The sequence below is a fragment of the Neopsephotus bourkii genome, unplaced genomic scaffold (assembly GCF_033783945.1).
Source record: "Neopsephotus bourkii isolate Nb327-2 ecotype Australia unplaced genomic scaffold, CSIRO-AGI_Nbou_v1 NB_991, whole genome shotgun sequence".
Classification (NCBI taxonomy): Eukaryota; Metazoa; Chordata; class Aves; order Psittaciformes; family Psittacidae; genus Neopsephotus; species Neopsephotus bourkii.
Genome location: NW_026901483.1, coordinates 1,073,877 through 1,101,813, shown reverse-complemented (window position 1 = coordinate 1,101,813; position 27,937 = coordinate 1,073,877). Strand labels below are relative to the sequence as shown.

Sequence of the window (27,937 nt, the reverse complement as noted above, 5' to 3'; positions counted from 1 at the left end):
AGATAATGTAATAACTCTTAGCTACACTGGTATTCAGGTATCTTCCTACCAATAATGATATTTCATTGTAGTGCAGATATTTTAATGAAATTTATATGTTCCAAAGTATTGTGCAGCCTCCCAGCTTAGAGGGGAAGGACTGTTATGTGTTGCAGAGGTGCACAGAATATGACAGTAACTGCTTAATCTGCTTCAGAAAAGGTAATGATCAAGGAGAAGTCAGTCATTGTTTTATAGAGTAACATGTTATGCAATGCATTTCATAATGTTTAAGATGCTTTCTTCTGTTATTATATTGTACTCTTCATTTTTCTTCCCCTGACTTTCTGCTATCAGCAACATTATTGTCCCGTGAGCTTTGTGAATTGAGTACCTTAGTATAATGTACAAATTACTGCCCTTGAGCTGCAGATTGAATCTTACAGCAAATGTAAACAACTGAACGGGCAACATTGGTTTGAAAAAGCTTTGCTAGGATTCTAGCATCCTTTGTATCCATGGATAGCTCACATTAAAGAACACTTTAGGGACAATCACACAGCTGTGCTATAGGCAGAAAAAACTTTAAAAATAACAAGGCTATATCTGAACTTTAGCAAACAGGAACATTTACCAGCTTCTGACTAAAGGTTTCAGCTGCATCCCAACATTGCTCTGAGAGAAAACCCAAGTTTGGGCCAATTTTCAGACCTAAAGACAGTGCTTTTATATTGTTTGTTTGTCATGAACCACAGTCCCACTGGCTACAAGGAAAGGAGAGCTGGCTTCAGCCTGCCCCAGGGTGATTGGCAAACTTGTCACAGGTGGATCTAGAAGCTCTGTGCCTCTTTAAATACTGTTAGGGTGTGTGTGTGTGGACCTGCAATGGCTTGTGAAGATGAGGGGGTGGTGTGTAAAGGTCGGTGAAGCTATTATATTTCCATGAATTACATAGCTTTTCCTCACATATGTATGAATCTATGGTAAGTTCCCTTGTAGTCTTTGATGTCAGTAATTACTGACTATGGTGTGGTACAGCTGTATTTTTACTGCATCATTAGAGGAACTTCTTCCACTCTGGTGCTTCTAGAGGTGCCTCCAGACACATTGCAGGGTAAGTGCTACGCACTAGAAGATACTATGTGCAATTTCTTGGTCTTAGAGGGAAAATGTTTAGTGTACCTTGAACCTTTTAATTCTTATGTTAGTTGCAGGCAGCCTAACTCAGTATTTATGGATTTGGGGAGTCTTGTATATGTGTGAACGGAGAGCAGATGGTGTTAATGTAACTTATTGTCCATGCAGAATTCTCTGCTTCAGCAGTCTGTAGTGCCTTGGACCTTGCAGTGTAGGTGCATCTACATACCTGTGTATTAATATATATGCATACAGCAGGAATTATTTCTTTTATCATTGGAATGCTGGCAGCTCTCAGATGAGATGTGGTGACTCTTAGAGGTGGACAGAAATATTAAGTGGAAAGTGAAGAAAAAAGAGAACATGACAAGTTATGTGCAAAAGACTTTAGTTGGGATATATAGTAATGACCTATATTGGCTTTGGCTGAAATACATGAGGTTCATATACTAGTGCTGGCAGAAATGGCAGTGAATATTTAACACGAGTCACAACTTTTACACTTCCATGTTTTGTATTCAGTATATCTTTCTAAGTATGTTATTCATCGTACCAAAAGTGATATAAACAAATCCTGCTCTGCAGGCTGCTGTTTACTCTCCAAGTGGCATTTTAAGAGCAAACCTTCTTTTCTTGACGTACCACTGTGATAAAATACAGCTAATACTTCCACATCCAACAGGAAAGGAACATAGCAGTGGTAGGATTTATATAATAGAGAGCTATGTGGCATATGTAACTGGCTGGCATTTTTAGTGCCTTGCCGTGATTTGAGACAGCTGTGATAACACACATATAATATTCTTTGTCCTTGACTATTTAAAGATTTAATTTTTCATTTACTGTCTTTCTTTTGTAAACCCAGGGAAGTCTTAAAAGATGTATGTATAACAAATTATAGGCCATCTTTATGCAATCTCAAGGTAAGGAGGAAAAAATAAAAAACCTAGTGGAAAATACAAATGGGAATATATGCCTCAAATGGTATTTCATAATTGTAGAATCAGCTAGTTTGGAAAAGACCTTGAAGATTATCAAGTCCAACCATTACCTTCAGGATTGCCAAGACCACCATTCAGATATGTTTCTTTAAAAGCCATCAAAAATCTATGTGCTTAGCGTAAGACACTTCACTCATTTGGCTTTTTTTTTTTTTGTGGGTGTGTTCCTCTGAGACTGCTTTTCAAAGGCATTGAAGAGTGCTAATCTAATTTTTTTTGTTGCCCATCATCGAAATTGCTCTCCATTTATAATAGCATCAGATACCTTTAAAAAGTAAGTAGTGGTGTCACAGAAAACAAAGAGAAATTACGAGTCTTAGATCATTTTTGCAAAATGCAAAAGAATCTGGTTCTACTAAGGTGCAGTCTTTCTGCAGCTGCAGATCGCCTGGCTAATGTGCAGCTGGGGCAGACTGGTAATAATTCCCCTAAGATCACCTGGGTATTTGCAGAAAAAATAGCCCCACTCCTTGTGAGGAGTGAAGAGTATCAAAATCTGGGCAGACAAAAGTAAGTTTTGCTGGAAGGCACTATCTTGCTCCCCCGGCTTCCCCCAGTACTGCTGGCTTCAAACTTCAAACAAACAATAGACTTTTAATGCTGTACTTGCATTTTAAACAACTATGCTCTGAGCAGCGTGTGCTTACTGACCGTCAGAAATACATAGCTTAATGTCAGCAGGTGTCCTGTGTGTTTAAACAAAGCCAGGCTACCAAAGTCTGAATCAGCCATGAGATCTGAGAGCAGGACTATTTATTTCATTTTTTTGTATTACAAATACTTTTGAGGATTTCCTTCCAAGTTTTGATAAGTTATTACTTCTGTTAGTCAGAAGTCTTGAACATTGGGTTGTGAGCATTTAGTAACATTCCTTTGGCCTGATTGATTGTAAAGTGTTTGGTTTGTATTTCCTCACTTGGAAAACAAAAGGGAATCGAGTTGTTCTCTAGTTTGTTTGAAATAAGCAAGTGATATGGCACCCTGATTCTTAACTGATAGATACTCGGTTTCAGTATTTGCAGTTGGCACATTTTCAAGAACTCAATTCACAACCTCAGGGACTAAGTTTGAGGTGGAATGGTTTCCTTGCTTCCCTGTGGTAACAAAAGTAAGATCCGTAGACTTGTGTTTGTAGCCATTTTCTGTGCTTTTTTTTTTTTTGTGGTTTTACCAAAAAAGTTCTTAAATACCGTCTGTCAAACTCAGTTTAAATCCTGTTGTTAGGTAAGTCATCAAAGATGGTGTAGTCAGTATTGTAACAGTGGAAAGACTTTTAAGGAATCCATTTTTTTCCATTAATGATCATAATTTGTGAAAGCAGCATGTCAGTTAGGAAATGCCCATGCCATCATTCAGAGTTTCTGGCTGAAATCACACAGCTTTCTTGCTTTTCGTAGTATGAGCTGGAAATGACCTTTGAAAAGGAAACACCTCAACTTTTAAACTGTCCTGTGTTCTTTGGTAATTTTTAAGATCAGTTTTCCTATCTTTACCTGCCTGACCCAAAACAACAAACCAACCCCCAAACATGTGAGATAGAAAGGAATGAATGCAGCATAAGTAATTCTTATCATTAAAGATAACGTTTAGTTGAAGACATGGGAAATCATAATAAAAGTATGTTTATGTTTACAGTTCTTGCCCAGATACAGCCTGCTTCAGCAATCAAACTTTTTCATGTTGGACAAGCTATTTTAGGAGATAAGAATGAATATGAGTTTTTTCTGTTGACAGAAATTACAATTAAGTATTTAAATTATTTTCCCACACAGTGTTGCCCTAGAGCAGTTACCTGATCTCTCTTGAAACAGTTCTTTTCCTTTCTTCTCCCCCCCGACTAGGTTTTTAAAGGTAGAAAAGCTTTTGAAATCTGGAGTTTTCATTTCTTGCTTTTTTTCTTTTTTATTCTTTTTTTCCTCCCAGAGCTGTTCCTTTAGCGATGTGTTTGAAAACATGGAGTTTTTTCAGTGCTTTACAGATAACCTGTTATTTGAATGTCTAACTGTCCTTTATGCTTGGCAAATGGTACATTGTATTAGAAGGAAACTTTGGATAGTCAAAATGTTCTCTCTAATATTTATTTCAAGGTTGAAAGTAAATAAATGAATACATAACATGGAAAATAGGTCTTGCTTGCCTTTTTTACTGGCTTAATCTTGTTTAAATGTGCAGAGGGAGTTTCTATAAACTTTATACTCTTCTGCAAATAACTTTTGAGAAAGTTGTTAAATGAGCATCCTTATCCATTGTTATAAAGGCCATTTTTCAAATTAAGGATTGTTAACATGAGTTCAAGAGAGCTGTAGAGAAACTGACTTGTGGAACGATCTTTCCAACTTATGTTGGAAAATATTATTTCTTAAAACCATTTCACATTAAAAATTCACTGGACCTTTCAGTCATGGTAGGCTGGTTTTGTCCTACGGAAGTGCTGACAACCTATGATGATGTCCTGTTTTGATTCTGAAGTTTTAAATGAGTTGTTTGATCTCTGATATTAGAAAAAGCCAAAATATCAGTTTAAGAAACAGGACACGTAGTGTCATATTACATCAAAATTTAAAAAAGGAGGAGAAGGGAGGCAGAGAATCTGCAGAATTTACCTCAATATGCTCAGGCACATACCTAATTTGTAGTTTTATTTCCAGAAATACTTGGTCTGACTTTCCCATGAATCAGCACCTAGATGTTGGTTTCTTTTCTCGCATAATTTTAACTTTTGTAGTTAGAATCATAGACTGGTTTGGGTTGGAAGGGACCTAAAAGCTCATCCAGTTCAAACCCCCTGCCTTGGCAGGAACACTTTCTACTTACACCAGCTTGCTAAAAGCTCTGCCCAAGCTGTCCTTGAACACTGGCAGGGATGGGACAGCCACAGCTTCTCTGGGCAACCTGTGCCAGCACCTCAGCACCCTCCTAAGAACTTCTTCCTTGTATGTAATCTACATCTACACTCTTTCTGTTTATAGATGTTCTGCCTTGTCTAATGAACAGAAAAATGAGAAATGGAACATTGGTGATTGCTACTAGGGTTCAAAATATTACAGAATTTCACTTCAGAGTTCACTGAGCCAGCATGACAGAAGCAAATACCTGCATTGTTTTTGTAAAGCCCGTAACCTGTTTTACCGGTATGATGCTGATGTGACATACCATGACTCCTTGCTGTCTTAGGTTTGTGAATATAGCACTCTAGCTCCTCAGGCTGTGCAATGTTTCATGAACATCAGGCACTGTTAAAATAACTCTTAGTCACTGTGGATTTCACATGAAAGCTTCTGGAAAGGTTTTATTGTTGAAACTGGAATAAGAATGTAACTTTGAATGCAAGAAAAAATAACAGTTTAGAAAAATCAGGAAGAAACAAATAGCTCTGAGCTTTTTTTAAAAAACAACTACCCAGAAGAGAATTTTCAATTAAAGTGAGAATGCTTTTGTGTGCATCTCCTTTTGAAGCTGAATATACTTCAGGTCATTGAAGATTTCCAGTGCTTTGAAGCACCTGATCATGCTGATTACTCCTGTATATGTTGGCTAAGCAAACCTGTCCAATGTAGCACTTTGACAAGTGACAGTGCTAGGTTGCAATCAAGACTATAGTGAGTGATTTTCATTTTTTTTTTCTTATTCCTTTCTCACTGGGCTTACCCGTCATTGCATGTTCATTAAGAAATAATTGTCATTGATCAACAGGCTTGTGTATGGGTAATGGTATAAGAAACAGGGCTATTAAACCTTCACTGGGTAGAACAAGTGCATGCCACAACCAATAAGTTAGATTAATGAGAAGAATTAAACTCAGGATAGTTACCTTATGGACCACTTCCTTTCTCTTAATTTTATTTGTGATTACAGACAAGTCTATGATATCTTGGACCTTCAGAAATAAAAGTATAGCAATATAAAGTTTTGAGCATAGATTATTTCTCTGTCTCTTTTGCTTGTGGTCCCAGGCCTCCTGCAATCAATCTTTTAATAAAAAATGAAATACCTTTTGTTGATTTTTTTTTTACAGACTGAAAGGTCAGGACAACACTTAATGAGAACAAAAGGTAGAGCAAAAACAACAGGAAAAATTAATTGGGGAAATGAGAGAGGGTTAATTAATGTACTGATAGCAGTAATTTTATAGTTCCAGAAATTATTGTCCTGTTGTAAAGCTTTAAAAATACAGCTTTAATTATTATGCTAGGTAAGAAGACTACCTTAGGGTAGATTCTGCCAGTGATTTTCCATTGATTGCTACAGAAATCTAATACTGCAGTATTTTTTCTGTCACTGCTGCCAGGACTGGCTTAGAATATCTACTGTAACTGCTTAGAATTCAGAAGCAGTATGAACTCTGAAACAAAAGTCTGCATCTCAATCCAAAACCAGTATTGGTGAAAAGCTGGATAATTATTTGCAGGTCATAAGGATGGAAAGTTAAAGAAGTTGTTTGACTTTTTGAAGATATTCCTATGGCTAATTTTAATCACTAAAAATAGAAAAAAAAAAAGGACAAACCTCTTCATGTTGATTGTACCCCACCTAGAAAAGGAGTTTAGCCCAACCGGCTCTCATCTGAATTTGTCTGGACATGAGACGAATATACGAAAAGAGCAATATTACTTCCAGAAACACTGCGTGATATGCTTCCTGTCTCATGAAACATTATTCTTGGTCTGCTGTGAGTGACAAAAATTTGGTATATGGAAGGAATAGTAAAAACAATACCCACACCCCCTTTCCTTCAGATACCCAGCTATTTTAGGGCAAATAGGTCATAATATAATATCATTAATAATGACATAGGAACTGCATCATCACATTACAGATAGAAGAAACAGAAAAGTATCTAAATCAGAGAGGTTTACACTGTAGAAGAAAATCAAAGTGTGATTTCTAGTGGAGCAGCTGAATAAAGAATAAGACAAGACCAAATTCCATGTAAGTTTAAGGATAGTTAGAGGAATGTTATGGTTGTCTTAGCAATGGAAAAAAAACAGGCAGAAAAATGTCTGTCCACATATTTTTACCACTATAGCATTATATTATTAAGCTTCAGAGAATGCTAAATCTCTGGCCCTCTACAAAGTGTTGGTGAGGTCTTATGCCAGGAAACCATTTTAGTAAATAGTAATTGAAAATCTTCTGTGGAGGAATAGTTTTGTGAGAGTTGAGTTGTTGATAAGTTGGCTGGTTTTGGCTAAACCTTTAGAGTCCTTCAATGGCTCAAGGGACAAATAGCTGTGCCACAATTTATATACTGGTCTGAGGAGCTGCATCACCCTGCAGCATTTCAAGGTTAATGTTGTAGTGTTGCAGAAAGACTCCTCTCAGCAAAGGAAGACATGACAATTTCACCTCAAAGTACAGTGTCATCACGACCAGTGTTATAAATCTGACAGAAAAGCAACCTTTTTACCAAATCGGTTCCTGCAGTGAAAAAGCTGCGCGTTTGAATGCACAAGGTGTCAACACAAATAGATACTGGGATTGTGGTATTTGCCCTGTGATTTGGGTCTTCTGGCATAACCACTAAAATACTGTTACTCGATTTGAATGAGGAAAAAGAAGCCATTTCTGTACTTTAATTTTCATTATCACATCTGTAACAGTTTGTAAGCTTAACTTCTTTGGATTTAATTATTTATGATCCTTTACTGAGTGTTTTGTAGAAGGTAAAAATCCTCCCTTTGTTTTCAGTTTCAATGAAGAGATTAAAATAATTAAGCACTGATTAGCCTTACATTGACCTTTAATAACAAACCTACTTATAAAATTGGCAAACTTCAACACTTTTTCTCTTTCCTGGAAACAACTCAGTATGCTACTGAGCAGCACAAAATGGCACTGCTTTAATCACCCAGTAGGCAAGGATTATTTCTTCTTTCTTTAACTACTCATAAGCCTGACCCTTTTCTGCCTACTTTTTTTGCCATAAATAGCAAATAATGAATTACCATGAGGACATAAAGATAGCTTATTCACATCTAGAGCAGTGTTGTCCTTGGTCTTTGGTAGTACCTCGTTTTCCCCAAAAGCATTAAACAAAGCCCTCTAGTATAATTCATCTGTTAATTTGTAGGATCTTGCTGAAAGGTTGCAAAACGGAATGTTGTGTTAAAAACTCTTAAAACATCTTCTTCAGAACCATCTTTTGCCTGCCTTTGTCAGGATAGGTAAAAGCTTTACATTTAGCCTTTTTAGTTACAAGCCATACTTGCTTTTTTGAATTTTCATATATACTGTATAAGCATCTCATATATTAGTTACTTGGCTTGCTTGTTACCCATTGATTGCCTGTTTGGGTTGAAAAATCCTTTGGGGCTGTATTTTTTTAATGTTATCTTTAGAATGATTAGGTAATCCTGTCCCTATTAAGAACTGATGCTGTTATTAGATTTTGGAGTGCTGTTCTCCTAAATAATGTTTAGTTTCTCTTTGTATGGGTTTGAATGTTCTCTGTGCATTAAGTAGTACTGACAGCATACCAGTAGTTTGTTTCTTTATGCCAAATACAAAACAGATCTATGTCTGTGACCAAAGGTGTAGAAAGCCTTGACACATTCAGGGAAAGACAACCCTTTTTAAAGTTAAATTCTAAATTTGTTATGATGTGTACATTCCAAACAGGTCTTATGTCCACACATTTAACATGCCAGAGCTGTTTTAAAGGCTCCACTCTTATAAGCTGTATTTTTTCTTGTGCAAAGGATCAGCTGAGTGGCTTTCCTGAGGAAAGGTTTATTTTCAAAAGTGGCTTAATTCAAGGATTGAGATTACTTTAATTGTAGGAACAGTACTGCCTGCTTTTTACCCTTTTTAATACTTGCTTTGTATTATACTTACCAGAGGATAGTACAAACTAAGTAGAATTTATGTACTTATAATGTGGGCTGTACTCTCTCGCTGCCTATTTTAAATAACCAAAACATTAGTGCTTGGTATTTGTTGCAGCACTGCTTTTTATTATGAATTGCATATGTTGAAGATGTGTATAAATATGAATATTTAAAACAAAACTAACTACAGATGTTTTGGATCAGCCATGATTTTATCTAGTTTTTGACAGTTTCCGTGGATACAGGATACCTAAGTCAATTAATTTTAAACACAGATATATTACTGTGAATGTCTTTTAAAATTGTGTTGGTATAGTAAGTCTACTGAGCCTTACTGCAGAGTTTTTCAGCTAAAGAGTTTACACCTTTATGATATTGCTCTTCTTATATTTGAGAAAATGTAGGTAGGAAGTCTAGCTGGAAATGGGAGTGGTCCAGTGTCGCTTTCTTTGGGTGCAGCTTTGTTGAGAATAATAAAGAACGGGAAGATAGGGAGGAAGGGAACAAGACCAGAGAATCTACTGTTATGTACTTATTGTTTTCCTGTTATCTCTAAAGAAGCTACTCCAGCTCTTCCTCTTCCTGAAATCGTTTCCAATGGATATACTGGAGTGGCGTAGTTCACTGTACTAGCACGTGGACTGGAGTCCAAAGAACTGTGTACTCCAGCTGCAGAGTTACTTTGAACTCTGAAATAAACTTACAGAAAGAGGAAAAAATGCTAAAGCTTTCACTGTATGTAGGCAAAATAAAGCACAATTAAATGAGATACTTGGCAATATCCTACATCCATAGAACAGTAGATGACCTATTGACTTTTGACTCTGATAGTATGGTCCTGAGCATCCTGTGTAGAGGCAGAAGGACAGCTGTAGAAACATTATAATGCCTTTCAATTGTTTGGGGTTTTTTTGGTTGTTTTTTTGTTTGTTTGTTTTTTAAACTACTTTCACGATTTTAGCATGCATGGTATTATTGCTTTTATTTATACTCAAAAATATTACTATAACAATATCATATGCATGTTAATAATCTCCTCGAAGATTCGATCTGTAACTGGGATTAGATTTGATGTTTGGATGCATATTTAATTTGGAACCAAACTTTTCTTATGAAAGACAACGTTATACAGTTCCCAAAGATGCATTATTAGATGTTTTTTAGTTCACAACTTGTAGCTAGTGAAAAGAGACACAGACATTAATGACTTTTTTCAAAGAAGTTAAATATACTTTTTCAGTATATGAACCCCATCCTCCTGGAAGTCTGGCCAGCATGGTCACTACTAGACCAGCCTTCCTTCTCTTCTGTCTTCAGAAGAGAAAAATGATCTCTCTAGCTAGCAAAGGTGGTAGGTGTAAGGCTTGTACCACAGAATCTAGAACACTACATCTGTGAGTAGAAATTGGTGTTAGAATTGATGTGACTACAGTTACCTTGCTGCTATTTCACTGTTAGATTGTATTACTTTGCCTCTCCTCTTTTGTTTATGTGTTTTAATTTCTTGTCATATTGCCAGCAACAAATTTTGACAAATAATGCCAAAATTCTGTAACTCAGAATTCAAAAATTAAGACTGAACTTACTATAGCAAGAGTACAAATTCCTATTTCACATCCTCCTAGGACAATAGACAGTTCTTTTGACAGATTATTTTAATTCAGTGTACTTTTTAAGAAGTGGTTTTCATTTCACATTTAAGTATGTCATTCACTGATGAAATGCCAAAGCTCCAACCTCTTAATACTGTTTTTGTGCAAACTAAGTTGCAGGTCTTTGGGGTTTTAATTGGGTTTTTGTTGTTTGTTTTCCAAAGGAAGGCATTCTGTTATTTTATGGATGGTAAGAAGAGCCAGACAATTCCATTCTTCAACTAAAAACTCAAAAGATATATTTGTATGCCACTCCAGAGAGGCTTTGGAAGTATATTAGGAGAAAAAGATCTAAATTATATGCATAACTTCATTTATCCTATTCATTTAAGGAAAGTGTTAATTCCTCAAGTAGTTTAATGAAATGATAATTCCTCAAAAGCTCAATAAACACAGGAAAGAGCATGGATAACACTATCCGGTATCATTCCAGCTATCCTGGTGTACAGAGTAACTAAAGGAAACTGAGGTAAGCAGAGACTACTATTTTGAAAGCAATGTCTTAAATATTTCTTTAGGATACTACTTGACTTAAATAACAAACATAAAGCAAAACAATCAGCCTTCTCAGTTAAGAGAATGCAGTTGAGATCTCAGGATTAGACTAGGCAAAGGGAAAATTTGGCCAAGTATGAAGTTAGTGGAGCATTTTCAGTGCAAGTATTTGGACATATTAGCAAGAACAGTAAGAACTCAGTACTGTTTGCAAGAGAAATGTGTTGATCTGTTGGTCAGTATTTCCAGATATAAAAAGCACTTATAACTAAGTTATACTTCAGTGAGAGATAACCCACATGAAATGCTCTGAGTACCTGATGTTTCCAAGATACAGTTTGCTGCAAGTGTCATAACAAACGAAGACCACTTCTGCAAATTCTTATACAGCCTTCTAATTCTGAAACTGCTCTTGTGAAATAAACATCTTGCTATACTACATTGTTAAGAATACATGTGATAAACCACTCTCATCCAAATGGAAATTGAATCTATAGGTAGAGCACTATGTGTTCCTTAAAGATATTGTTACTACTGGAGTTCTCTTTATGACAGTTTAGCAGATTTTTACATTTAAAATGCAGGTTTTTCCCTTAAGTCTGTGCATTAATAAAAACGTTATTTTAATTGGAATAAGGTCAGTTTAGTTTAAAGTTTCTTCACCTTTTTAACATACTTGCTATTAGTTAATGCAGGATAAAAGCATGATGAAAATAATGAAGTAATAGGAAATTAATATGAAATCATGAAAGTTGGCTAATTACAAGTTGTAGCTTATGCTGTTTCCTCTCTTCAGCAAAGAGGCATCAGCTTTTCCCATGCCCTTATTTCCCTGATAACGTTTGCTCCATATGAACTGACTGCACGAGGTGCTATGTAGTCCAACTGGTTCCAAGCTGAGTCCAATAACTGTGCAGGCAATTAGTAAGACCGTTAGTAAGAGAGCAGATATAACAGCACAGATTACTATTGAGTATACATTACAGTCTTACCCTGATTTGGGTATTTCAATTTTCCTGTGCTTCCTCTATGCAGCCTCCAGTTTTCAAGAAACTTTCAGAAATTTAGTGTCTTTGAGTCTTAACTCTTTGATATTTTAGTCTAAAATATGTCAGTATACTCAGAAATTGTTAGGAGGTGCTGATGGGTTAACAGATATTGTACCACTTCTGAAGAAGGCAGGCCAAAGGTTTAAGATAAAAACAACCTTGTTAAAAATTCACCAATATGTCTTGTATTCTGGGGATACATTTTTTGTATGGAGTTATTGTTAAGAACAGTAAAAGCGAAGTACAGCTTTCATGTATATATCTAATCCTCGGTAATATAATACATTGTATCTGGTTGTAAGGTCTTTAATCTTTTGTTTTTGCAACATCAATATCATTTAAATATCATCACAGTCTTTGTCCAGAAGGAGCTATCAGAATCTTCCATAATGATTAATTGCTTGGGGAAAGCATATATTTAGTATGCTGGAGCCTTATTGTGGTGATCATTGGTTGAAACTAAAGCTGTTTTGAGATCAAGAATTTTCCCTGACAGATGATGTTGGAAATGGCACTGCATCTGTGAGCTTGAAATTTCTCTAGACTACTTCTGAGATACTAAATAAATGCAGACCATTTGTTAGTCCCCTCTCAAGATCTGTTTGATGGCAAGTTTCAGGCATTGCTCTTAGGCATTTTTTTCTTTACTGCTGTACCTCTGTGAATGTAACTGTTACTTCCCAACCCACAGGCTGATATCGAGTGTTTTGTGTTACAGAGTTGGTGCTCTTACTATATCTTACCACTGTGTTTTCGAACGATTTCTTACAATGTTTCCCATCTTTCTCATCTTCTGCAGTGCTTCTGTGTTAGCATTTTTTTGCTCCTGCCTGGGCAGTGTGCAGGCAGTTTTGCTTGTAGCATTGACCTGCAGTTTCTGGGGACTGCCAATCAGTGATATCAAGTGATATCAAGGTTTTCATGGCCTTAATTCTACATTACCCAAACATGTAGGTCTCCCTTGTATAACCCTAATTAATATTAATGATTTAATTGACTGTCTAGGATTTCTTATATGAAGTTTTCCTTCTGTACATGCTAGGAAGTACTTTAGTTTTCACAGCCTTGAGCTGATCAGTTCTTACCCCAACTCTAAGCCTCAACAGGATTAAAGAAACCCTATACACTTCTATCCTTACCACACTGAATGTTTTATATCTTGCATTAAGTATTCAGTGCACAGGGTGTGGAATGTGTGTCTATATTCCTCTCCAGTTCAATGCTATAACCATTGTGCTGTTGGGTCACTTTTATTGTGTGCTTCTGGCCTATAGTGCTTAATTCTCCATCTCCACTCGTCTCCCCTCTGCTAATATTCTCTGAGGAACAGGGGCAATACAATGATAACCTGCTTTTCCAGGGCAAGTCAGACTTGTGTTGTGGGGAGAAATAAGCCCCCAAATGAAACCAGACAGGGACTAATAGGGTGTGTGGTTAATATGACCCATGGACTTCCAGGTGCATAATGATCCTCTAAGTTCCTAAGAGGAAATACTGGGTGCAGACATCTTGAGGCTACTTTGAGTTGCAGAAGACAAAATTGCCTCGGGCAACCAAATTTTGCAGGAAAAATGGTTCCTAGTTTAAGCACTCTTTCTCTCTTTATACTGTGTTGGTGTTGAGGATTTCAAGAACACAGCTGTCACTTTTATGCTTAAATTTTCAGTCTTACATGATTGAATGAACTTTCTGTGCAATTTTGCTTTCAGGCTTTCATAAAACAAATCCTAAACCACATTCCTTTGGGGTGTTATTTCATTTGGAAGAAGAAAAGCCCAGTAGGATTACAAATGAAGAAGTCAATCACATTTGGATTCATTTTGAACCGTTACAATACAAAGTTGAAAGTAATTTAGAAAAATTGCTTAGAGAAATTAACTTCTGGATGAACGAAATTCTACAAGGAGAGCCTCTAAGTGTGCACACTGAGGAAGGGGGAAGAACATGTAGAAATGGCTGCCACTGCAGGAAGTTACAGAACCAGATAGGCCTGATAAGTAGGAACATATAAGTGGGGAATGTGGTGTATGCTTCCTCTTACTAGCTTGTATCTGCTGTCGATCCCAGACAGAAGTATGATAGAAAATACTATGACCTGACTTGGAAAGGACACATATATTTGTGTCCTTTCAGCTACATTTTTAGATACTTCCTATTAAAAACTTGCAAAAAATTATGTTCCTTTAAGCCTTTCTAAGTTGCATTAAATTTTGCTTCAGCTCAGTACAGATTTCTTCCAGTTCAGATCTCCAGTTAGTAGTGATGAAAAATGACTAATTCTGAATTTCTGCAGCTCTCTATCATTCTGTGTCTGAATTTTTCTTTGACACTAAGGGGAATTCAGAATTTTCAGATCTGACAAGTTTTACATAACACATGCCAATGTAGTCACTCAAGACAGCACACGGTGTTGTACCTCACGAATTTTAAGCTATGGATTTACTGCCATGTAAATGACTGGGTACAGGTAACCATTTATTAAGACACTTTGCATTCAACGAAAGGGTCTAAAAACTCCGACTGTTTTCATATTGTGAGTAAACCTTTGGTATGCTAATTTTATATACACAAGTGACAAAGTTGTGATCTGTTTTCTCCCTGCAGGACGGAATGGTAATATATAATTCTGTCAGAACAAGATGTGTAAATGAGGTTGTTCAAACTTCAAGGGTGCTCAGGCACTTTGATATGAGTTTTCACACTATACCAAGTTACTTTTTAAAACACTGGAAGTAAGTTTAGCACCAATTCTGATCTGAACTACCACCAAGAGTGTCTGGAATTTTGGGCTGAGAATGAAAAATCAGACTAGTGCAAAAGACATTTTTATCATGGAACAGACCTTTTCTGCCAGGAAAGATCCCATCTTCTGTCTTGGATCTAACAAATATATGATCGCAAAGGATAGTTGGTTCAGCTTGCCTATCCACTAGAAAGCTACCACACTAAAAATAGTAGTAGTGACAGATCAGAGAGCTGATCTAACTTGCTGTACAATTGCACAGTGGTTTGATCTTGTATCCAGAGAAACCTCCCTGGGCCTGAATTGGTGCAGAGGAAGCTTCCCTTCTAGCGACACCCTTGTAGTTGGACCAGCTTAAATATGAAAAGAAGCAGCATGCTTGAGGATAAGGTTTGATTTGCAGGACAAGCCTACCTTCCTAAACAGAAGAGCTGTGGCTCTAAACTCAGTTTTTGTCAGATTAAGATATAAATGTATTTTCAACTCCAAATAGTGGTGTCCCTTTTTATGTATCTTTTTTTTAATTGCTTTTCTTCAAGTTTTATTGTAGAATGTTCATACATAGATCACATAATAATAAATATTGTGATTCCATTTATTAATTTATTATTGCATTAAATAACATTTATTTAAATAGCAAGTACAGAAACCAACACAAAGTATACTAAGGCAAGATACTTAATACCTTTCTAAGCACAAAATTCAGAGTGAGATTTCCCTCTGAAGTCAGTCAAAGGCTTTTTTTTTATCAGATATTCTGTCTACAGAATTTTTTCTTTGTAAACTAATAATGATGTAGTATTTTATCCCCCTTTTTAGAAACAGTATCATTATCTGAGTCTCTACTAGAAAATCCAAAGTAATTAATACTTCTGTCAAATGTCTTTTTATATTTTACATCCCTGACATGTATCAGTCCAATCCACCAGAATTGGAATGTATCTGCAGAAAACAGACTATGACAGCTTGATTATTGATTTTTATTAAAAAAAGGGAAGATGATGATAATGAAAGTCAGTGACTATAGTCAGTGTCCTTCATGGATCTATATATCTATGACAAAACAGTTTAAACACTCGAATAATAGGAAAATCTGGTAGAGTTTCATTGCAGTTTACATTAGTGTGGTATGATTTGATCCTACAGTTGCATTCACAAAACACCTGAGCCATGACAGTAATGATTACATTCTCTGCCTGTGAGTGCTAATAAGTGTATTAATGAATCTCTTTTCCCTCTGATCACTGCTCTGTAAAGAATAAAGGAAAGATACCATGTATCAGACCCTTTTAAAGAGTGAAATTGCATACAAAACCTGTTAATGCATTTATTTTAATCCTTTTTTACCAGCCATGTGTGTCTCAGAAACTAACACAAATGCCCTTGTATAATAAGACCGTCTTTAAAAAAAGAGTAGTTACATATTAAATGTGTTAATGCATTCTTACTTATTTTTTACCAGCCATATGTCTTGGTAGCTAACACCCATACCCTTTCACTTTTACCTTACATATTCCATGTTTAGAGCTTCTTATTCTTAGAGCTCAGGGATGAACCTGTCCTTAATCAGTGCAAGAAAACCCCCAACTAAATAAATAAAAATTACACTTTGAACTTTTGCTGTTTGAATTGTATGTGGTGCATACAGAGGAAACCAATGGTCTGCCTAAGAAAATGCCAAAGACTGCATACACTCCCAGATAAAAATATATGTTACATTCGTCTCAGGTGGTCATCTGAGATGAAGAGCAAAGCTATGTCAGCATAATAGTGTGAGGAAGCCCACCTGTGGTTTGTGTGCCTGCACTGTGCTGATTGAGACACTGGGGAACTGAAAGTCATTCAGGGACAAACACTGAGATTCATCAATTAAATATAAGCCATTCAAACAGATGCAATGAAAACAAAGCTTTACACAGCTAGATTCACATTTTGCTGTTATTCCTCCATGATCAGTTTCCTTAGTGAGAAGAGTAAGCAGTTATGACTGAAAACCTGGAGCTAAAAACAGTCTTGAAGAGCCATTAGATAGACTTATCATAGAATGGTTTTGGCTGAAAGGGACCTTAAAGATCATCCAGTTCCACCCCTCTGCCGTGGGCAGGGACACCTTCCGCTAGACAGGTTTCTCAAAGCCCCGTCCAGCATGGCCTTGAACAGACATCTCTTGGCAACCTCTTCCACTGTTTCACCATCCACCACCATTCAACTCCCCAGAAGAACTTCTTCCCAATATCTCATCTTAATTTTCCCTCTGTCAGTTTAAGGTCATTCCACCTTGTGCTATCCCTACAGGCCCTTATCAACAGCCCCTCTTCAGTTTTCTTGTTGACCCCTTTAGGCATTTGGAGCAGCTCTAAGGTCTCCCCAGAGCCTTCTGTTGTCCAGGCTGAACAAGCCCAGCTCTCAAGCTTGAAGAGTAGCACTTGCTACTGGAATCCACTTGGACATGGAGCCATTCACCGCAACTCTTTGAGTGTAGCCATTCAGCTGTGCTTAAGTTGAAGGGGCTACATAAGTATTACACGTTTATGTAGTATTTAATAGATGATAGAGTATAAAAAAACCACTCGCTTTGTTGCACACCGGCAAAAGCAGAGGCTGCAGAACCTCCCCGGCAGCCCTCCCTGCTGACAGGATTCCTGACTACAGCGGCCATCCCAAGGCCAGGACTCACTTGGGTACAGACTGGAACACAAGAGGTTCCACTTAAACTTGAGAAGAAACTTCTTCTCAGTGAGGGTGACAGGACACTGGAACAGGCTGCCCAGAGAGGTTGAGGAGTCTCCTTCTCTGGAGACATTCAAAACCTGCCTGGACACGTTCCTGTGTGACCTTATCTAGGTGCTCCTGCTCTGGCAGGGGGATTGGACTAGATGATCTTTTGAGGTCCCTTCCAATCTCTAACATACTGTGATAGAGTAGATAAATTATGAAAACCAATCAGAATATTTTTCATGTACTCACTGTCCTAATAATATGACTAACTCCATATTTATATAACATTTATTACTGGCTTATTTCAGAAATGTGAAAACATATTTCAGGCTTATGTTCACATTTCAGACATGTCTTAAGCATTGTGTAACAGATATTTTAATGTAATAATTATTTATAGAAAATTGAAACAATTACTAATATGAATCTGGATATGACTGAGACATTTTTAAATGAGGATTTTTTGCCAAAATGATATTTTAAAAAGTGATCTGCATGATATAGACCAGTGGAATGCTTCTGTCAATAAAACAAATGGCTGTTCTTTTTAAATTATCTTTGCTGGTTTCCCTACCTCTACAGTAATTTTATTAGTTCGTAACACATTGCTCCCAGGATAGCACCAGATGGATCTGAATATATGATGGCTTTTTAACAATAGTCTGTCATCAGTGACTGCTCATCTAAGTGCTCTTTCCTTCATTCAAAAGTTAAATGGACTCTTAAAGCATGAAAAAGAATACATATGCATCTGTTATTCTGTGAGCATCATTAAGACAGAATTTGCTAAGAACCAGATAAATTATAGTAAATCATAGGAATGCAGTTGCTTCCTTAAATCTAAGAGGACATAGATTTCTTCTTAATGTACTATGGACATCTGTCCACTCTATGGTATATTTCTTTACTGCTTTTCTATCAGACAGTTTTTGCTGTTACGTTAGCAACAGCAAATAGCCACAGTAGTTGTTTTGCTATGCATTAAACTCTCTTTTGTAATATGAAAGTTGGCAATTTATCTGCCTGAACCAAAGAATTGCTTGCCTGTCTCCACAGATGTGCATGCAAAATAAGCTATCTTCATTTACCAGGCTTGATCTCCTACCAGAGGGAAGTGGTCTTTTGCCAAATTAGAAATGAATTTCAAAGTTCCAGTAGGGATAACTTTACAGTTCTTTTGTCTTAAATCATATTAGCAGAAATACCTACTAATTTACTTGAAGAAGCTTTTGAATTGAAGCCCAGAAAGATCACCTGTATTTTTGATACAACAAATGCACTGTATTTTGAAGATACTGCGATTACACTCTGTCAGTTGAACATCTTGCCTCCTCCCATTTCCCCACGAACAGTAATATTTCTGACTGCGCATGCAATACTCAACAGTTTATCAATATGCAAGGAGCAGGTGCAGCACCTGGTGGCATCATTTTTCAGGAGAAATAAATAATACTCTGAAGTGATGAAACTTGTCCCATCAGGCTCCACTAACATCTAAAGGTAACTTCATTCCCAAAGGATATCTTGCTTCATGCTAAAGCATCCTCTTCTTTAAAAAAGCTTACAGAAATGCAAGGAATATTTTCGGATATACTTTTACTGCAATGACGCTTAGGATATGGATAGAAAGGGAGACTCTTCTTTACAGAAAAATAAACCAATTCCCTTTTATTTAAAAATATGCTCCTTCTCAAACTGTACTATAAGATACATCAGATAAGTACACAAAATCCTCGTTCACTTTTTCTTTGGTATATGACAGATGCAAATCTGCTGTGAATGTGTACCTTAGCTCTGGAGTTGTGCTAGAAACATCAGCTGGTATCATTCCTCCAACCCATCTCTGTCCATGGAAGTATATTAAGCTGGACTTCATTATTTGTAGTGAGCCAGTTCGATGGGTTTGGAGCTTTTCCCCACAGAGTATATTTTTACCTAATAACCAAACAGTTTTCACTTGTTTTCTGCAGATTCTCTCCCTGATTCCATTTAGAAATCCTCACACAAAGCCAGTCTGTTCCAGGAATGCTGGTTGCAGAAACTACTATGTCAAAACTATCAAACATTCTCTTAGATTTCACAGTCTCTAATCAGAGCCTTCTCCCTAAATCAGTTAGGGAAATTACATAAACCCCACAGTGTGGTTTTCAGTACTCCAGAATCCAAATGAGTTTATACAGATTAACTTTTAGTCTGGTGAAGGTCATGAAAAGTGATCTGGCAACTGATTGACTTCATTCTCATCTTAATGCTGCTTTCCAACAAAATGTTTCCTGTTCTACCAAAACCATAAATTCGTGGCTAAAGAGATGAGCCACCAGAGTAGGAATTTGAGAAGTTTTGTGTATTTTGTGTTGTTCTACTTTGTAGTCTCAGAGTTGTGGAGTGCTTCATGTAAGAAAATTTTTGAAATTCATCCAACAGACACACATCAAATGCTGTAAGAAAAAGGAGACTTGACTAGGAATACATTTTGATCTGATTTATAACAGAATGCTTGAAGAATTATGAGAGGAGTTTAAAGTGGCTTGATGTAAATCTCTATTGAAAAGTATCGACAGCTGGACTTGATTTTCTGTTAACGTTTTTATAACCACTGAATTCTTCTTCCATTGAACTCTTGCCTTTGATCCACAGTATTCAGCATTGAATGTATCTCAATATGTCATTTAAATTCTAAAATAATAACACTGTCAAGCCTGAAAAAAATTCTTTCACAGAGTATCTGAAATTTGACTTCTTATGAGAATTACTTACATAGAATGACATAGTAAATTACTTGTGCTCTATCTTTATTAGGCTTTAAACAGCTGAAAAATATCCCTAGCCTAAAAATATTTCTTAAAACTAAAGGGTGAGCAGGTCCATTTACTGTGCTGGAAGTGCGCTGTATTATCACACTTGGGAGAGCTGGGAAGTGACCTTGGGTTACTCACACAGTTCTCCACTGAGAGCCAGTTCTGTGCTATGCTTAGCAACGTGGTTTTTACTTTTTATTAACCTGTCCACAAATCTGATATAAGTACTCCAGGTGTAATGTACTGGCTTTGGTTATATGACTGAAGGTCATATAAGGTCAGTGGGAGTCTTCTTGCAATGGATTGGTGGGATCAGGTCCATCTCTAGGGACAGGCAATTATCTTCAGTGTTTAGAAGTCATAAGCTACTTGCAAATATTATGAAGCTGATAGAGAAAGGACAAGCTTTGCATTTTTATGTACTCCAAAAAGAAGAGCAAAACAACTACTTAGTTTTCACAGCTGTAGTTAAAACACTGTGGTGTTGGTGATGCCATGAAAAAAAATAATCCCTTCAAGAGTAACTGGCAACCAGGTATTAAAAAAACCCCAACAACTTAATAACACTGCTCAAATACTAGCTAATAGTGTTTCTTTTGACTTCTAGACATTTTTCCTCCTGTTTTGTGCTAGTTTTCATGGAGGCAGGCAAGACACACAATATATATGTACTCTTTTCATTGATATGTTGACTAGCATCAAAACTTAATTTTCACTTAAAATAACACATTAGAATTATTAACTAGATAATAATGAGCAGCATGTTAATTAAATAAGAAACCCTTTTACAGATAATTGGTAGAGTAAGATAGAGGTTTTAATCATTAAAACTATGAAAAGTTCATTTGGGTCTACAGTTCTGTAGATGATAACATTTGTTGCAATAAAATAAGAGTCTCCTCTTTCAAAGGGCATCAGGTAAAGAGTTAGTGAGAAAAGTATGACTTTAACCACTTCTAAAACCAATGTGGTTTTGGGGTTTGGGTTTGTTTTTTTTGTCTTTAATTGTAAAGGCAATTTTTTTTGTATCTTCTTTCGAATTACAGTCATCGGTGGTATGGCAAAGCCAGTCTCCTTTTTGCCCCTTTTTTGTATTCAGTTCCTCAGCTGATCACACTATTTTCTTTGTTGCTAGTCACCCCAGATGAGAAGACTTGGCTTGCATCCCTTATTGACTCTGCATGAATACAGCACTAGAAATGCCCTCGGCTGTCTTACAGTTTTGTTTTCTGTTACTGATAATAACAGAATTTTTATCAAAATTAACATTTTACAGAAATGCTATCAAAATTAATTTGCTGACAGCAATCACATAACCTCAGACCCTGAAATTTTATAAGAATTAATTTTATACTTATTTTGATATTTTTCTTTATTTAGATTTCATAGTTTTGCCAAAACTTACCTTCTGATGGTTTGCGATAATTGTCTCATGATGTCAACATAAATATAAAGGGCTTTATAGCCAGTAATGTGAGAAAAGCCGTAACCAACTTCATGTTTCCAAGAAGTACTGGTAATGAGAATTTGGGGGAAAAGTGGGGAAGGGAGTGAAGTCTGTCAGCTTTAATTTTTTCAGTGGAATCTGTTCAATCGCAAGGCTTATGTACCATGACCTGCAGCAGCCACTGTAACAAAGCTGTTTACTCTAGTTGTACTTGATTCATTATTAGTAATTTAGGATCAGGAGAAACTGATACCTTAGGGAGTTTTTGAGATTATCCTGGAATAAAAAAAAAGTAATGACTTCTCTAAGCCACTCTAAAGGATCAAGCTGACAAATCAGGGTTTTACAGAGATTCTGGGCAGGTAAGCTAAGAATGTGGCAGAAACAGAAAGGAGTAAGATGGTTCTTTGTTTTGTTGGAGTTTTTTACTTTTTTCGTATTTAAGAGCCAGAAGGTAGAAACCTATAAGCATTTACAGAGATCAGCAGCACAAAGATTCTTGCTGCATAAAATCCTGGTAAGGACTGAATCAGGTGTGAGAAGTTACGTGTAATGGTAAGGCTGGGGAAAAAAACCTCATGCTCTGGAAAGCTGTTGATTTGAAGACCTTAAAATTTTTCTGAATTAAGTGTCTTAGAGAAGTTTGGAGAGAACAGAAGGAATTGAAATTCCAATCATAGTGTTGAGACAGTAAATGTTACGGAGTTTGCAGTTTTTCAATAGCAAAAAATAGGATTGGGAGGTAAAGTAACAAACATATTTTATATTAATCCAGTGTTTGTGTGCTAAGGATTTATTTGGAAAAATCAGTATATGATCATGTTTGTTCTCAATTCACAGAACCAGTAGCGAGTAGATTTAATGCTCTAAGATTGTATAGTATCTTTTTTCTTAGAGCTTTTGAACCCTTTCAGTCTTGAAGCAAATATTGAAGGATTCAATGGAGTTTCAAAAGGAAAAAAAAAAAAAAAGATGACAGAAAATCTATTTTGATCCCTGCTAATCATTACCATACAGTATTTTATTATTGTTTTACACATGACATCCTGGTGTTACTAGTGACTGACGCAGAAAATGAGGGAGGGGAAGGAGGCAGGCATTACAAAAGGAAAAAAGAAAAAGAGTCAGATCACTGAACCTCCTTGTAATCACCAAGGGAAGAAATGCATTCAGGCCCTTATAAACAAGCAGTAAAAATGCTACAAGTAGAATCAATACAGTACAAACACAGTGCAAATCCTCTCTAGCACAAAGCACCGAAACCTACTTCACCTGCCCAGTAACTAGTTCAGTGAGGAGGTTTTTTTCAGAAAAAAATACTTCTCCTTCCTAAATTTGTCAGACTGAATAATGATAAATGCTAAAAAAAAAAAAAAGAAAAAAGAGTGGAGGTAAAAAATGAGTGGAAGTAAAAAACTTTCTCTCTTCCCCCCTCTGAATCCCCCACAACCTCTTACAAGCTTGTTTGATCATTCATTACAAATGAGAAGCATCACAAACTTTCAGCTCCAGGTCATAAACAAATTAAGCTCTACAAACATTTAGATGGGATTAAATCTTGCTTATTATAATGTAATGTCACCTGCTTCCACTTTAAATTCTTAAACTTACTCAGGTTTTGAATTTTCTGGACTACTTCAACCAAGGAAGCAAACTGAATTCCAGCTACATTTGCTGCATGGACAAGGAGTGGCATTCTGAGTGCTGAATTATTATTTTCCTTTGTAATCAAATACCTTTGTTCCATTAAAGCCTGGAAAAAAATATCATTTAGTATCAACAGCATTTTTCGTTAGGACTGTTCAGTACCTTTGCAGTATAAATTTATTAGGCTGATGTTCCCCTATGGAAGATTCAGAAGCAGGTGAAAATGGAAGCATATGTATACCCGCATGTATGTATCATCCTCAAAGAATAGAATAAGTTTTCTTCTGTATAATTCTACTTTTACCACCGTGTGATATGAATCCCTATAGTATAACTTTCCTTTTGGATTTTCTTTTCCTAGATAGTTTCTTGGGTTATACCATTGATTCTTTCCGTTATAGAGGGTAGGATTTCTCTATTTAATAACTTCTATTAAATAAAAGTATCATTATTATTAAAGGACTCTTGAGGTCCTTTCCAACCTTAACTATTCTATGATTGTTAATTTTTTCTTTCCTTATCTCTTTCTCTGGTTACTTGAATAGAGGGAAAGAAAGATTTAAAGGTGGTGGGGTTTTTTCTGCTTCAAGCAAGAACTATGGTGAAGTTAGCAAGAAATTTTTTACTCTGAAAGATGGAAATCTACTGACTTACTAAACCTTCTAGCTATCTGTATTTCTTATATAGCCTTTTACCTTACAGTAAAGGATTCTCTAAACTCTATAAATAATACTCTGTAACTACATATTTGCAGTTCTTCACTGAAAAGAGCTGCATCTTTATGAGGCCTACTTAATTCTCATGTTTTATAGAGTGAATTCAATTTATGCTCTGGTGTTCGGTTATAACTCATATTTTGTTGAAATCTGAGGTGGGTAAATGATGTAGAAGCTGTACTTATCTAATAGTGGTAAATGGCACACAAGTCAGCTGGATCATGAAAACTCCCTAGGTCTGCTGCTGCAGCACTCCATGCTGTATGCATCCACCTTTTAATGGCTGCAAAAAAGTGGATATTCTACCATTATGAGCTGTATTTGGGAATAGTGTGGTTTTTCCTTAGAGAAAATCTATTGCGTTTTGGTTCTTAAGGATATTAAAGGTCTCTAATGATCTTCTAAAAGTAATACAGGGCAGCTAATTATGTCCTTGAAATAGTCTCATTGCAGCTTTGGTGAAGTACATAAAGTTCTTACTATTAGCAGTAAGAGGAGAGAGAAAAGACATCCGAGTTCTTGCCCATGAGAAATGCATATTTACTACTGCTCTTCAGTCAACTGCTTTGATTACATGAAGAATTTTTCCCTGCATGTGAATGGTTTATTATCACAGAGAAAGAAACTGCCCTTTGTAGTATCCTGTGTATCAGGAGGAAGATCCTTTGTTTGATTTTTGGTATTACTGTTGGCTCTGTATGAGACCAACCACAGCATCCTTGTACTTGCCAGGTTAAAAAAATAGAAAGGGAGGTGGGGGGTGGTGGTGTTGAAAATCTAGAGGAGAAAAGGTGGTCATGTGAAACTCATTTACTCACCTTCCTCTGCCTCTTTACCTCTCTCACCTAACTTTGTGCGTTTAAAGCAGGCAACTTATTGTTTCTCTGCTCCATTCTGAAATCACACATAAGTCCTGTCAAGTAAATTAATCCCAGGGAAGCTAAATCAACATTGACCCCCTTCCATGGCTTCAGCCAACAGAAGCCTTGTCAACTAGCATGTAAACTACCTTTATCAAGGATGAGTTATTTGCTTTCCAGACCTCTGAGTTTCACGCCTAATTTTTTGTCTTCAGCATCAATATTTTGATTTACTGTCTCCATTTGGACAAAAATACCCAACAGAGCTACTCTGTACACTAGGTATTTTACACACGCATAAGAACTGAGCAAGTACAAGGTAGTAAGTGGAGCTGTCTGGAGGATGTTGAAAATTGGCTGCTGGTGATATCTTTTAAGATACAACCAAGCCAGCAGTATACAGTCCACATAAAATGAAGAAAAATTTCCCTTCACTTTCTCTGCCATTTTTCATTCATTGTGTCTTTTGGAAAAGACAGAGCAAGTGAGAAGATAGCTCTCCTGACAGATAAAAATTAAGGTGGGCACCACCAAGAAGTCGTTTTTTTGTTCTACTGTCCAAGTAAAATTGCTTGCTTTAAGAAGTAAAATTTTTAGATTCACTGTCCTTTCACAAAATTCATTAGCATCAGTTACCAAATTATTTCTGAAGCTTTTTTCATTAAAACAAAAAGCTGATGTCTTTTCACTGGCAGTAGCGAGTCAGAAAATGAACCACAGTTCATTCTAGATATGACAGTGTTAGATAATATTATTGTTGCATTAAAACTTACCAGGATTTAATTCCTAATATCTGATACTACCTGGTTCTGATTCATGTTACCTCGTGTAGAAGTTATCATTATCTAAAAAAAATCTTACTAGTATTATGTAAAGTAACTGCATGAGGTATTTAATCATCAGAGTTAGGAACAGAAATGATTCTAATAAATGTAACTGCAAGGAACCTGATTTTTCTTTTATTATTTTCCTTTTTCTCAAACAGAATATCATTATAACAAGTTTGAGTTTGATATTGCTCTTAGAGATGCCATCAGGAATACATCCCAATTTGTCCTGTAAAACTGGCTAATATACATTTGTACATGAAATGCAGAAGCATATCTTACAAGATACACGCATCCAAGAATAGGGTAGATAGCACTCAGTGCTACATGCAATATTTATGGCCTTCATTTGGCTTTTAATCTGTGTAGACTTTGTGAATTGTTGTGAACTGATATCTCCAAAGCACCTAGTTCACTCTATATGCAGAAAACAGAAGAGCTGCAGCACAGCAGTATGTGTGTGGGGGGGAAGAATCATTAAGTTTTTTAGGATCAAGGGAGAAATTAGGAATTTAATGAAGCATTTGACCTCTAATAATAAGAAACAGTTTAGTCCAAATTTGGTGAAAATTTCTCAGGAGGAATAGTTTTGTACAAAAATTAGGCACTGCACATAGGAGTCCTGATTCAGTCAGTCTTTCCAGAGATTTTGGGACATTTATAGTGGATCTTTATGGCCCCTGTGGTTTCTACTTTTGTGGCATCTAGCTAGCTGGTAGTCAGGTTCCAAGAGATGCTTTCACTTCGGCTGCATTGGTCTGTATTTTATTCTGTTTGAGCTATTACACGTCATAAAGTTACAACTTTTTTGTTATGCCAAGCATTTCTGTTCTTAGTCATGTCTTCAGCAATCCTGTCCTGTAATTACGCTATTTAATGACCCTAAAGACTATTTGAAAACCCTAAATAATAGGTATGCCCTTGATTTAACATAATTAAAAAATAAAAGTAAATTACTTTCCCTCAAAATCTCATGCCTTATTTTGAAGCTGTCCTTAAATAATGTTTAGACATAAGGAAATGAAATGGAAAATTTTGCAATCCTTTTTACTGTCTCTGGCAGTCTTCCAAACACAAAGCCCAAAGCCAAATATTCATTTTAACCAGATTTTGTTTGGAAAAGATGCTTTAAGCAAATTAATTCAGTTTAACACCAGAACACTTGAATAATGTGTGGCTGCTGATGTTGATTAGAATAAATACTGTGCTTTTGAAACATAATGGTCTTGTCTGTACCAACACATAGTTACTATAAGCTTATAAAAGGATGGAGTGGGCTGGCTCGAATACTAAGAAATTGTAATAACTGTTGGTATTCTAGTGTTGATGTGAAACATTTAATTTCTGTGTCTGATTATTCTCCATTGTGATTATTTTAACTTTTTACTTCTGAGAAATTTAATCAGAATTTATTTAAGTTCCTCAGAAATCCATGTCCAGAAGTTGAAGTTAAGAAGGTAAAAGTCTTAGAACAAAACTACCTTCTTTCATCTACTCAGTACAGATAGCAGGTCAGACCTCTTAGATTTTCACCATCACTTTGGAGAGCTGCCTATGATGCAGGCGTATATTTGATATACAATTAAGCACATATAATGTCTTCTAGTGGGAGAATCTTGCATTATAAGGATCCTTAATGTAGTTTGGATAAGCCTTTTAGGAACAAAAGGGTTTAGAAAGTTGCAGGAAATAATTGTTATCACTCTGCAACTCCAGTTTGAAATAGAGTATGGCTTCTACTTCTGTGGTGACCCTGTTGTCCCTGTCCTGGCTGGCTTCTGCACACACCTGGGCTGGATCCATGCACTTAGACCTTCACCTAAATCAATACTTGTCTATGAAGTGAAATCCTGACTTTTATAGCTTTGTCTATGACCCTTTCTTTAGCTTTTTTTCAGTCCATTTGGGTATGAAATCACTATTTCGATTTGCCTTAGACATCACTCTGTGTAAATTGTACTCTAAAATATCAAATTACTCACTGAGGTCAATCACTTTTGCCCCAGACAGGGTCAAACTCTCCTTTGTAAGGAAATTTAAA

At 36.3% G+C, this 27,937-nt stretch overlaps 1 long non-coding RNA gene across 2 annotated transcripts in view; it reads left to right on the top strand.

The window, feature by feature from the left end:
- Positions 1-870: 870 nt before the first annotated feature.
- LOC133215623 (uncharacterized) overlaps positions 871-27,937 on the top strand; it is a 77,237-nt gene continuing 50,170 nt past the window's right edge. The window contains exons 1-3 of one of the 2 annotated variants that reach the window (XR_009726433.1): positions 871-898; positions 1,982-2,039; positions 14,745-15,397. This is a non-coding gene — a long non-coding RNA (uncharacterized LOC133215623). Of the gene's footprint in view, positions 899-1,981; positions 2,040-14,744; positions 15,398-27,937 lie in introns of those variants that run through there. The other variant, XR_009726434.1, reaches the window with a different exon arrangement.